Below are 12,582 nucleotides of genomic sequence, written 5' to 3'. Positions count from 1 at the left end.
CAAAGCGAGGGCGTTTATTACCTGCCATGTATTCAAGAAGCAACACTTGCTCTTTATTTAAAAAAAAAAAAAAAAAAAAAAAAAGAGAATGGGAGGAAAGTGTTATTTTTAACTGCAGTAGGTCTCTGAACAAGTCCACAGCACAGCTGCCTGAACAGCTGTACTAGCAAGACAAGGCAGGCAGCACAGGAGCAAGGATGAACGTTTCAGAGCTACACAGTTTTTCTGCATAAAGACCACTGCTACAAGAAATGCTTATACAAGTAAATCCAAGCCCTTCCCAAACCGATTCTGTACAGGCTCATACACTGCTCTGATCCCTGTGGTATTCAAGAGCACTGTCTTGTCAGTCAGTCATGGTGCTGATAGTGCTGGCAGACCTTTGCTCCATCCTCCCCAGAGAGGCACACGTGCACAGGAGGACTTCAGCTTTGTTTTTTTTACTCCATTCTACCCACACCCAGACACACTCCTCTGTTTGGAAAAATACATGTTATAGAAACACGCTTGGCACATGGGCAAGAAAGCAGGAGGGCATGGCAGGACACTGCTCCTTGTCTTTTGACAGTCTTGCACCAACCCCAGAAAAGTCTCATCTCTATCACTGAGCTTTATTCCTACAATGCAGCAATGATTGTTTAATCCTTTTGGATTGAAGGGCCACTGAAGACTTTGTAAAGAAAGCATGGACTCAAAAAGGCAAAGTCCACATACACTTGTGTTGCATAGACAGGCCTGCTTCTTCTAGCTGCTCTTCCAGAGAAGTGCTGAAGTAGCCCATGGGTCTACAAACAAACAAGCAAACCAAACTCCTCAGATTCTCAGTTCTTACAGGCTACAGCTGAAAGCTGCTGGACATCACAGACATAAAGCAGGGACAAAGGTTCCTGTTTAGGTTGTTTTGAAGCTCAGTGCCTGGTCCAGGAAGCACATATAGGCGAGGGTACCACCTTCCTCGGCGCAATTCCCAGCTCCTGACCCAAAGCCACCTAGGTCCAGTGCCAACCCTAACATGGCCACACAGCACCCAGACCTGACGCTGTGCCCTGCCGCTGCCTGTGCCACCTCCACACATCAGTGACAAAGCAAGTGGGGACACTGCCATGAGCCACCAGGTTGCAGGGCTTAGACATGAAAAAAGGGGCTGGGTCTTAAACCAGATATTAACTCACCAAGATCCAGGTACAGAGAGAGGGATGCTGGACAGTTACCAGTGACACGCACACTGGAAGCTCCTCAGTGTCTGGGTTCCCTGGTGCTCCCATCTCACAGAGAACACAGCATGACTGGAGCAGACTGGTAGGGCAGCAGCAAGCCTTGGGTTTGTTCACACATTTGGAATTATTTGAGCATTGCTGAAGAAGCCATTTGGCTGCACACACACTCCAGTTACAAACCCAAACAGACAGCTCAAGCACACAGCCCTCTCTTTGTGCTGCTGTGGCTGCTGGCAGGGCAGGCAGCACAAGAAGACCTTTCGTCACTGTCAGAAACTTGGCTGGGCTAGCTGCCTCCAACTCATCTGAGCACATTATTCTCAAGTCCCATCAGCCTGAGAACAACGTGCTAAGGAAGATGAGAACATCCCATTACGAACACAATGAAGCACTGTCAGACAGCCAGGTGGCAAAGGATGGGGACACCTGCACCTCCCTAGCAGATTTGGGGCTGAAGGCAGTGCAGAGCATTCCTTCACAACTAGACCCAGTACCCACGGCACCGAGCCAAGCATGACAGCAGCTGCAAGTGAGGCCAAGGAAACCAATCCTTGAAGACTCACACCCAACAATGAGGCAACTATGAAATAATTGGAGATGTGGACCAGCCAGACATGGTCTGAAATGAAGTTTCATCAGCACTACTTCTCCTTCCCTGCCCAGTCTCAGCAGGGTACAGCACAATCATTACTAGGTATTATATACTCTGGGTTTGTGCTGAGAAATAGGATGGCCTCAACGACAACAGACTCAATTTCTACTCTCTGAGAGGCTTCACATTTAAGGGGAAAGAAATCCATTTCCTTGCTCCCTAACTGTATACCTAAAAAATGAAAGGTAAGATTAACATTACCTTCACTGTTGCAAATTAACTTGACTTCCCATCCCTGGGTCCTGGCTGGGAGCCACAAGGCAGTCAAACAAGCAGCAGGGGTACAATCAGAGCAGCTACAATTGGCAAATCCAGTGAATCATGAAACAGTCACAACAGGTTTACCATAGTCTTATTAAGCCAATCTGCCTTGGCACAGCAGGGAGCAGACTTGGAATACACTCTGGCACAGCTGTCAATAAAATAAGTGCCTGCCCAGGAATCCCAGTGGCTCCTATAGCCAGCAGAGGCGCCAGCTGGGGCAGATGAGGGCAGGAGCATCACCTTTAACAGTGGTGGGATCCAAAATTCATTCACGGAAGAGGGAGCTCACTTGTTTTGAGGAATCCTCAAGAGCCTTTCTGTAATCTCCAAGCACAGGTCTTCTCCTCTGGTAGTTCTCACTGGAAATATGCCTTTCTGTGCGTTGGTGCACCTGAGGCTCTTGGAAGCATGGCTGCTTTATGACTGAGATAAGAAAGTCCCGAGGTACAACAGCTCAGCAAAATTTCATTAAATAACCTCTTCCATTTTATATTCTGCCACCCATCTCACTAACTTTCTCCAGCATTACCTCAGCTCCACAGGTCAGCATTTCTAACACCTCAAACTGCTTCAAACACACTGATGTAACCACAACAGAGGAGCAAAGGCAGCCTTAGATGTTGTTAGTGATACTCAGATGTGTGACAGAGGTAGGTAACACCCAGGAATGGGTGGTGTGGAATATGCACTGTCTCACAAGGTCAGCCCCCACTGGCTTTTCAAGCAAGGTTCACAGCAAGACATCCCCCTCACTTCTGCCTGAAGTCTTAGATCATGTTTTGACATTCACTGCAGGTCCCAAGGGCCCCCTTGGTTCACGTGGCCCATATAACGTGTCCAGGACATGGGCCAGTTCAATGACCCAGGGACCACAGAGGCGTGTTCCAAGCATTTCCTTTTGGGTCTTAAAAACCATCTCTTGCTCCCCACCCCCTCCACTCCCAGCATCTTCCTGTCAGCATTGTGTGCTGGGTAATTCACAAAATAAACTAGGTGTGAGTCATGCTTAGTTTAGAGCATCTGCAGTTCTTGAATTCTAATCTGAAGGACAGGAGGGAGAGGAAAGACACAAGTAACATGAAAAAGCAGTATCATCAGCTAAAAATCATTTTTTTAGGGCCTACAGAGCTGATAAATTAAGTGGCAATCAGCAAATGCATCCTTTTACAAGCCAGCAGTCTCAGGAGGATGCTGAGTTATGAAAATTCCTGCAGATTAGAAAGCAAGTTGGGATCTCTTAGATACTCTTACTAGCAGGGACTGGTCAGGCCACTCCAACCCAGGTAGAGCTCCAAAATCCGAAAATTATTTCCTTGAAACAAAGCCAACCTGACCAAGCAGCCATCCAGCTGAAGGTGAGAGGATACCCTGAGGGCAGCTTCCAGATAAAACAGGCAACTGGGATGTTTCCTTCCCAGCCCCTGCAAAGATGCTCTGTGAGATACATGGCTCAGCCTCAGCAATTCCCGTTTCTGCCCTGCCTCTCCCATTGCACCAGGAGATACCTGAGCTCCTGCTACCACACGTGGGTGCTGACAGAGGCTGGCTAGAACATGTCTGGCTGCTGCAGTTATACAGATGACATTCTAGGACCTTGCTCACCAGGCCCCATCATGCCGAGGACATCAGAAAATCATGCAAGGAGAAGGTGGATCCCGGACAGAGGGCAGGTCTGGGCAGCCTGAGAAAGGGAACAATTTCTGCTTCTCAGCCACAGCACCAGAGCATCACACATAGCTGGGAGCTATGAGGCAGCACAAGGAGACTGGGTGACTCCATGGGGAACCAAACTGAGGGGTCTTGGCCTAATTCTCAAAGGTGCAAACATGCAAAATAATAATAATTATAAATAAGTAAATAAGTAAATAACTAAATCACCAAACCACCATGGTTTTTTTACTAGCAGTCTTGGCCTGGAAGCTAAGAACGTCTTGGGATTTGAGAAGGAGGTTACCCTCTCTGCTCTAAGCAAAATGCCTTGAGGTCAAGGCCATGAGATTTTTGTGCTCTGTCTGCACCATTTTCCCACATTAAGCTCTCACCTGCCTAACTATGCTTTAAAAAGGAAGACTGTATGTATTTTGGAATCAAATCCCCAGAACTTGATTGTATTTTTTAACCTGCCTTGGAATAGAAATCATCCACTCACAAAGTGCCTTCTCCAAAGGCTACTAGTTTGGCAATCTCACTTCTGTAAAGAAGCCTGCACACTGTACCACAGACCAGTCCTAAAGCTGAGAGAGCATCTGCTGAACACCTCAAAGCAGAAGGTGATGTGCTTGCAGTGTAAACAGGAAGCTGGAGATACTCAAGATAGTGAAAAAATAGCACAAGGCACCTCAAAAAGGTTATCCTTTGAGCAAGCCCCAGCCACAAAATTTGATAAGATTTATCCTTCTGCTTTTATACAGAAGGCTGCCATGTTCTTCATCACTGGATAATTCCAACCTTCCTAGTTTCATCTGCAATATTTCTAAATAAGAGCAACTCTCCTTATTCCCAAAGCTTAAAATACAACCCATGGGTCGAGAATGTTAAAGACCATCTCTTTGACTTCCAGAAGAAAATGCTGAGTTGGAGCATTTCAATCACAGAACCACAGAATAACTTAGGTTGAGAAAAACATTAAGTCGTAAGTACAACCACTGGCCTGGCACTGCCAAGCCCACCACTAAAGCATATCCCATGTACACATCGTTCTAATACCTCCTAGAACAGTGACCCAAATACTTTCCTCTTCCAACCACTGGTCATCCTTATGCTAAAGATGTTTTTTGTAACATCCAATATAAACCTCCCCTGACAAAACTTAGGCCAATTCCTCTTGTCCCATCACTTGGTACTTGGAAGAAGAGACCAATGGCCACCTGGCTGTAGCCTCCTGTCAGGGACTTGTAGAGAGCAATAAAGTCTCACTTGAGCCTCCTTTTCTCCAGGCTAAACATCCCTAGCTCCTCATAGGACTTACACTCCACACCCTTCCCTAGCTCCACTGCCCTTCTCTGGACTCACTCCAGCAACTCAGTGTCTGTCTTGTAGTGAGGGGCCCAGAACTGAGCATAGGATTAAAGATGTGGCCACACCAGTGCCCAGTACAGGGTGACAGTCACTGGCCACACTACTGCTGATCCAGGCCAGGATGGCACTGGCCTTCTTGGCCACCTGGGCACACACTGGCTCATACTTAGCCAGCTGCCGACCAGCACCCCCAGGTCCTTTTCCACTGGGCAGCTTTCCAGCCACTCTGTGCCAAGACTTTCAGAAGTACCTAAAAATGGCATTGAGCCTTAAGAAGTAATGACACCCATGCTTTGAAAAAATCACCCTTTTCAGCCATGTCCAGTTGGGTCCCCACACAGAGTACCCTGAGTCACAAGAACTGTCCGATACCCCCAAGTCCTACAGCCAACATTGCTGTCACAGCTGCTGCTTTCTATTGCAAGGGCTCAACATACACAATATAGTAACACTTTAAAGCAGAGAGCAGATAGATAAGACGATATGTGTTAATGTCTGCAAGTCATTACCTGCCAGGCTCAGAACACTCAACTCTGTAGAAATTTCTTGATTGCCCCAATGTCCATCTACCTGTCCAGGACTGCCTACACCCAAAAGATCACCAATGAGCTCAACCATTGCATTGTGAATCTACCAGTTAACATCCAGGTGGACAAGTACAAAAACTTCAAGGTAGATATACTTGCCAGGGTATGGCTTGGCTGGTTTGACACCACAGTCAAATAGTAGACCTCAGGCAGCCAAACACTTCACTCACAACATCTGAGATGTAACCGGGTGTGTGTATGGAAGATAATCTCAATCATCTGTGAGAACAAAAGCTGCTTGTGTAGTTCATCCTCTCCAGCACTTGACACAGCTTCAGTTGACTCAGCTAATACTGTGCAAAAGAAACAACCAACAATAAAGGAAGGCAGAAGTTTTCCTAAAAGTCAGTTTTAACCACTACCTCCCAGCCATGGACCACAGCAAAACAAACAACACTTGACTCCAACAGCTGTGCTTTACCCTCACTTTGCCCAAAGGCAAACTACCACACACATCACAGGGCAGGAGTTGCCTTCACCAGGAGAGGTCAAAATCCCGGGCCCATAGAGGCCCCATGAGCACCACTGTAGCTGTAAGACACACCTTCAGCTGTGTCCCATGGATCCCAAGATATCCCTTTTCTGGAAGGCTTTTTGGTTTCTTTTGCAGACGGAATGTCATGGCAGCTCTAGCTTTAAACCCAACACCACTCATTTAAGTTGGTGTAAGCAGGGGGAAAAAGAAACAGTCTTTTTTCATGTGCAACTCAAAACAGCCACCCACTCAGAAAACTGCTGGGGCATGGAGCTTGCATCTCAAGAGATTTGCACTGCATGTACACTTCCTTACCCCACACCAATCTCCAATGGTGATCACTGTAGTCTGTTGTTTTATCTGATTAATTCAGCTTTTATTTCAGCATTTTAGCCAATTTTACACTACACAAAATTTTCAGAAGGACACACTGAGTTTCCCAGACAAGCAAAATTTCTGTTCTCTGGTAAATACACACACTAGGTTTCCCAGATATGCAAAACTTCTGCTCTCTGATGAACGCACAGCTAACCCCTAGTTCAGTTCAGCAGTTTCTCTGCAGAGAGTCGGCAGGCCCACTTTGTGGTTCAGGGTGGCCTTCAGGAGCCATGGCACCCTGGATTGCAGGTATTTCACCAGCATTTCTCAGCCCTCAGGCTGTGGTGAATAACCTCACAAGGCAGCTCCAAAGAGGCAGGCAGGCAGCCGGGAGCAGAGATAACGCAGTGTCAGCTCTCCCAGGCTTCTCCTCCAGCTTAATCCCAAGAGATAACATAGCAAAACACAAGGGACACAGGATGCAAAAAGGGAGGTTTCAATGCCCCTCTGGTACAACTTCATGCCCTGACTCAGTTTGGTGACTGCTTACAAAAGGCTGACTGCTGGAAACCTCACACCCACACAGAAGGTGCTGAGTGCCAAAAAAAGGTTCAAGTTCCTCTCTAAACCCCACAGTGCAGTTTTTACACGACAGTGACCTGCAGTCATACAGAGAAACAAGAACCTCTGGAGAAAACAAGCAGAACAAAGACTCTCACCAGAGATGCCACTTTCTCTTCAGCCTTTGGGTGACTAGAGCCAACCCTGAGACTGCTCCATGGCTTGTAGCTAAACCAGAGCTGCAGCTGAAAGGACACACCACAGTATCAGTGCACATTCAAACCAGCCAGGTTTTATTCCTCCAGATCAGATACCAAGAAAAGCAAAGCTCCAGCAGGATGGGCCTCTGGGCAGCCTCCCAGCCTTGATGGAAACCCTGTCAGCTGCTGCATTCGAAGCTGAAGGTATCTGAACTGATCCTGCAATCAGCTCCAATTCTTGCACAGATTCCCATCAGCTTCTTTTCCCTAGAAAGGTGGCTGCTAGGATGCAAGGAAAGACTCCTGTCTGCCACCCGTTCAGCTGCTGCAAAGCTGCTCTGCAAGAACAACCTTCCTTCACCTAACCAAGCGAGGTTGTTGATTTATTTCAAAACCCTTTTTCATTGCTCCACCAGCTCCTCACGGGTAGTCTCCCCTTTCCCCCCTTGCTTCCTGTGTTTAAGTTCTCCAGGTTTATTAGTCAGCTCTGGGGAACACAAAGTACCAAAGCTGGCACCAGATCAGTCAAAACTCCACATCCATCTACAAGTCACAAATCAGTAAAGTTGCAGCACTAACAATACATGTTCCCTTTCCTGTCACGGCCTTGTGCTGGCACACTGCCATAAGTGCAGATTTAAAACACTGGCATACAAGGGCAAGAAGAAGTCCCTGGCTTCTGAGGCCAGATGGACAGTGAGGCAGAGCTCCCTGCATCATCCTGAAGCAAACTGTTTTGTGGCATCTGAGCCCACAGTTCACAGGCATTGCAAAGCATGAGGAAGAAGCAGGATGGCAGCCTTTTCTCCTCTCCAAGAGCGTAAAATGAGCTCCAGGTCAGTAAAAGTAAAATTTTTTGTTTTGGAAACTATCACCTTCAGGTGATATTGCACATTCACAGCTTCTTTAAAAGAGAAAAAGTAAAAAAAGAACACTTTAATCAGGACCAAGCAAGTTCACCTGATACACAGCCAGAGCTGATGCTGCGGGCAATGCCAACAGCAACTGCCTGGAATACCAGGTAACTGAGCTGGAGACAAACCTACTTTTTCCTTTTATCAGGGATGCGCAGAATCCAGGCACGGCTGTGCAGCCCTAGCCAAGGACCCAGTCCTTCCAGTACTGCAGTTAAGGTCAGGAGAACCCAGCCTCTTCCCAGCATCAACTTCCTTCGGAAACCTGGCGCCAACCAGATGGCCTGCAGGAGAGCACAGCCCTGTGAATGGCAGAGCGCTCTGCCTGCCATGAAAACAGCCAATACCCTGGTGGCTTGGAAAATTCCCAGGCCTTCTCCATGCTGTGCTCTACCACCTCACCCCAGCCCCCAGCAGCACTGCCAAAGGCTCCAGGAGGTGCTGGTGAATTTAGGACATAAATCCTTCCCATCCCACCAGCCAGCACCCCAATAATAAAACTAACACCAGAACACAGGGAGAGGCCATTTCTTTGCACCAGAATGCTACAAGTAATTCTTGCCATATCCAGAACAGATAGATATGATAAGCTGCTTTTGCAGTGCAAAGTCATTGTGCTATGCAGAGGTGGAGAAGCTTTCCATCCACACCAGGGCAGGATGCCCTAAGCCAGACCAGCATTACCCTAACCCATGTGCCAAATCAGTGGCAACAGTCCCTCTGCGAGGAGCATTTCCAGCCAGAGCAGACTACAGCCTCTTGTTTTGTCTGGATGTAAAGAGCCAATGCTACACATATAACACAGAAAGGAATTAAAACCCCTGCCTTCTCACTGCCAGGAAATATTCCTGTTTGCATAAACTCCCCTCCTCCCTTTGCCCCGTTACTTCTCATGTCACTCCTGTCAGTATCCTTATGGTATGTCTGTGTCTCAGTGTTTTCAAATATTTCCTCACTTATGTCCTTTTCCCCTTTGTCATCACTTACTGAACACCACATACTGAGCCCACATAACATTTCCCCTTAGAGCTGACTCCCCTAGCTACCAAATTCTGGTTCAGCAAAAGGGTTCAGGAAAGAATGAACAAAAATGCACACAGGAAACTCAGTTTTACCACACATGGCTTGTTACACCTCCTTTGAAAAGAGAAGTGAAAAAAAGTGAGTCACCTACAAACCCACTTTGACTTTCTGTCCTGAAGAGCACCTACTGCAGGGCAGAGCTACCAAGAGCACGCAGACCAAACCTCTACCAACCCAGGCTGAAGACAAAAAGATCTCACTATTTTAGTTTGGCCGACAGAGCATTGTGGCAGTGGCATCATGGGTTGGCATGCAATTAAAATAATCATCAGTTGAGTTTCTGGAGCCTGACACAAAATAATTGGGCAGGTGCAGATGGGCTGTGCTAGGCTCTGAGCAGGCTTTCATCTACACCTTGCTCTCCAAGGAGAGTAACACTTCTGGCAAGCTTAATTCACAGGGTGCCTGGGGTTACATGGTAAATTTTATGAGGGCCCAGGCCTAACTGATCCCCTTTGCTCAATGCAAGTTTCACAACACCCTTACACAGACAACCTGATGCTGCACTCTCCTGTTCTCTTTCCAGCCCTGCTAAAAGTCTCTCCCAGCAGCCGTGCAGTGTCAAGGCCACACAACACTCACTGAGCAAGCTGTGTGATATCTTTTCAAGTACTGAGAAAGAAAACAGCAGGAAGGCTCCAATTTCTACTTCTTAAAAAAGAAGTATAAATGAAGTGTCAAGGGACCTTCCCAAAGTCCTATACATGTTCTGTGGAAAAGCCAGCGCTGTAAGGTGAACAGAGAGCATCACTGACACATGTCAGCCTCCACGGACACAGCAGCTTTCCTGGTGGGAATGTCCACCAAACTTGCCCTTTGCTCCCTGCAATGCAACCAACCAGCAGCAGAACAGCAGCTGTCATTATCACCTTCTTGGAGAACAGCTGAAGGTCAAGCCAGCAGCAACTGCCACGCCAGAAAACGGACCTAAAGCTTCTCGAGTTTTAAGGCAGTTTCACCAACAGACCAACCTCCTTCCCTCAGTCCTTCAGCCTTCAAACCAGCAGTGAAGGAGCAGGAAGCCAACCAGCTGGGGACACTCTGGAAAGGGGAGAAGGAAGCAGGCAGGGAATTCATCGCTTTGTCCTATAAATCAGCACATTCATGTGAACTGGATGACTCTGAGCAAGAAAAAGAAAGCTTACTCCAGCAAAACAGAAGTTTCACACAGCTCCAAGGCATATTCCATCGTTTTTCCAAGAGGGGTTTTTCTTCTGCCAGAGAGAGCAGAACTGGCCTTTCCTGCTCCTTGCAGCAGCCATCTCCAACTCCTGCCTGGCACCCTCTGACATTTTCCATGGCCACAGGAAATGAAAGATTAAGCAGAGGCCCGTGGTGATCGTAAACACACCCGCTCACCTGTAATCATTACTCAGAGACCAGCAATGGGTGGCAGACGATGTCACGATGTCCTAGTTGTATCATAAATGGGATAAAACCCCCCACTGCATCCCTGTACCCCCAGGAACTGGTGCAAAAATAGGCTGTGTCCCCTCTTATCCCCGTCCAAAAACCTGTCAGGAGCTAAGGAAACATCTCTGCAAAAAGCATCAACAGGAGTCTTGGAGCTTCTCTCTGCCAAAGAGTGCTTTTGGAGCAATCTTTTTGCCTCAGTTCCACCTCCACAGCAGCTCGCAGAGGACAAGTGGTAAGGATTTAGGGATGGGAAGAGGCAGACCTGCTTGCTCAGTTGCCTTTCAGAGCCAAGAGCATGAAATATGCTAATCCTGCCCATCTCTGCCAAGCACTGCAGACCCAGAACCACTGAATGCATAATAAAACTTTCACCCAGCTTTAACCAGAAGTGAAATGAGTACCACAGCCTCAGCTACTGAATTCATGCACGCTGGGAAAACAGATCTCCTATTACCCAGGAGAGCTGGATGTGAACCAGTGACCTGTGTCTATGTCCCATCACTCTCCACCTCCCCTCAAGCCATCCATCTTGCCTGAATTTTTCAGAGCCCTTAAAAAAGGAAGTCACAAAGCAGAAAATCATGACACTGCAAGGAAAAATCCCAGCTGGAGCCAAAGGGCATGGGGCAGGTGGCTTCACAATGACCCAGCTGACCCTCAGCTGCTCTCAAAATTGTTGCCCTGATTATACTAATCCAGTTAAAGGCCAATGCCTCCTTCAGATGAATGCAGCTGACAGCTCATCCCTCAAAACCATTCCCCTGAAAAACCCCTAAGCAGAATCTTTCCTCATCAGACACTGCGCCAGCCACTCACACTTCCTCGATCCTCTTCCACCTTTGACAGACATCAGATTTCTCTTGTCCACTGTCATGCTGCTGAGCACAGACAGGCACCAAAGGCCTCAATATAAGCCAATAACCTCAGTCTGTTCCATGAGAGCCTGACACATTGCACCTCAGAGCTGATCCCCCTCCCCAGTCACTTGGAGGGTCAGTAACTAGAAGGTTTTTATTGCAGGAGTCTCAGCACAGGTCACGTTAAGCTGCAGAGGTCAGCAGAAAGGTCTGTAGCTGGGAGGAAGAGGAAGACTGATGCTAACAGCAAACTTTTATTCAGTTTATGCTAAGGCAAAAGAGAGCCAGCCAGACTGCCTGCCCCAGAGAACGCCTTGCCAAGACAGAAAATATTCAAGCTCTTCCTGTTTCCCCAAGGTCACAGTCAGAGCTGTATCTTTTATTACCATGTTTGGGATACCGGCCTCTCAGGCAGCAGACTACCACCAGCAGCATTTGCATGTACAGCTCAGGAGCTCCCAAAAGTCAAATCAGGTGCTTAACAAAGAGTAGAAACCACAGTGTGAACATTGTTGTGTCACTCCAAGCACAGGTGCCACAATCAGCCTTTGTCAAGTCTGCAGCTTCAGACAGCAGCATGGAAGGGTCAGTTCTATCACCAGCCCAGACATATCACCCTTGTATTTCTTTACAGTACTACTAAAAATAAAATTCAATAAAAACACTTTACCCTCTGCAAATTTCCACAGTTCTCCAGAGCTGCACGTTGCTGGGGCAGAGTTTAGGCTCCCGGCCTGCCCCACCTCTCCCTTTTCTCTCCTCACAGAGGATTCAAACTGGCATGAATATGAGCCCCTGGGAGAATGCCCAAACCTGGAGTTTTTCTGCTGCTGCCAATGGCTCTTGGAGACTGCAATGGATGAGGGACTGAGCCTCAGCCTGAGCAGACAGGTATTCCCTTCACAAAGACCTTTGGAAAGGCAACAGCAGACAGGACCACAGGTACATCCTCCAGAGAGGGGTGAAGTCTGCACAGCTCCAAAACACCTCCCCAGAAACACCTCCCGTGCAGCTCTGCCT

This window comes from Corvus brachyrhynchos, unplaced genomic scaffold, assembly GCF_000691975.1.
Source record: "Corvus brachyrhynchos isolate BGI_N302 unplaced genomic scaffold, ASM69197v1 scaffold162, whole genome shotgun sequence".
Classification (NCBI taxonomy): Eukaryota; Metazoa; Chordata; class Aves; order Passeriformes; family Corvidae; genus Corvus; species Corvus brachyrhynchos.
Note: the sequence above shows the minus strand (reverse complement) of the source record.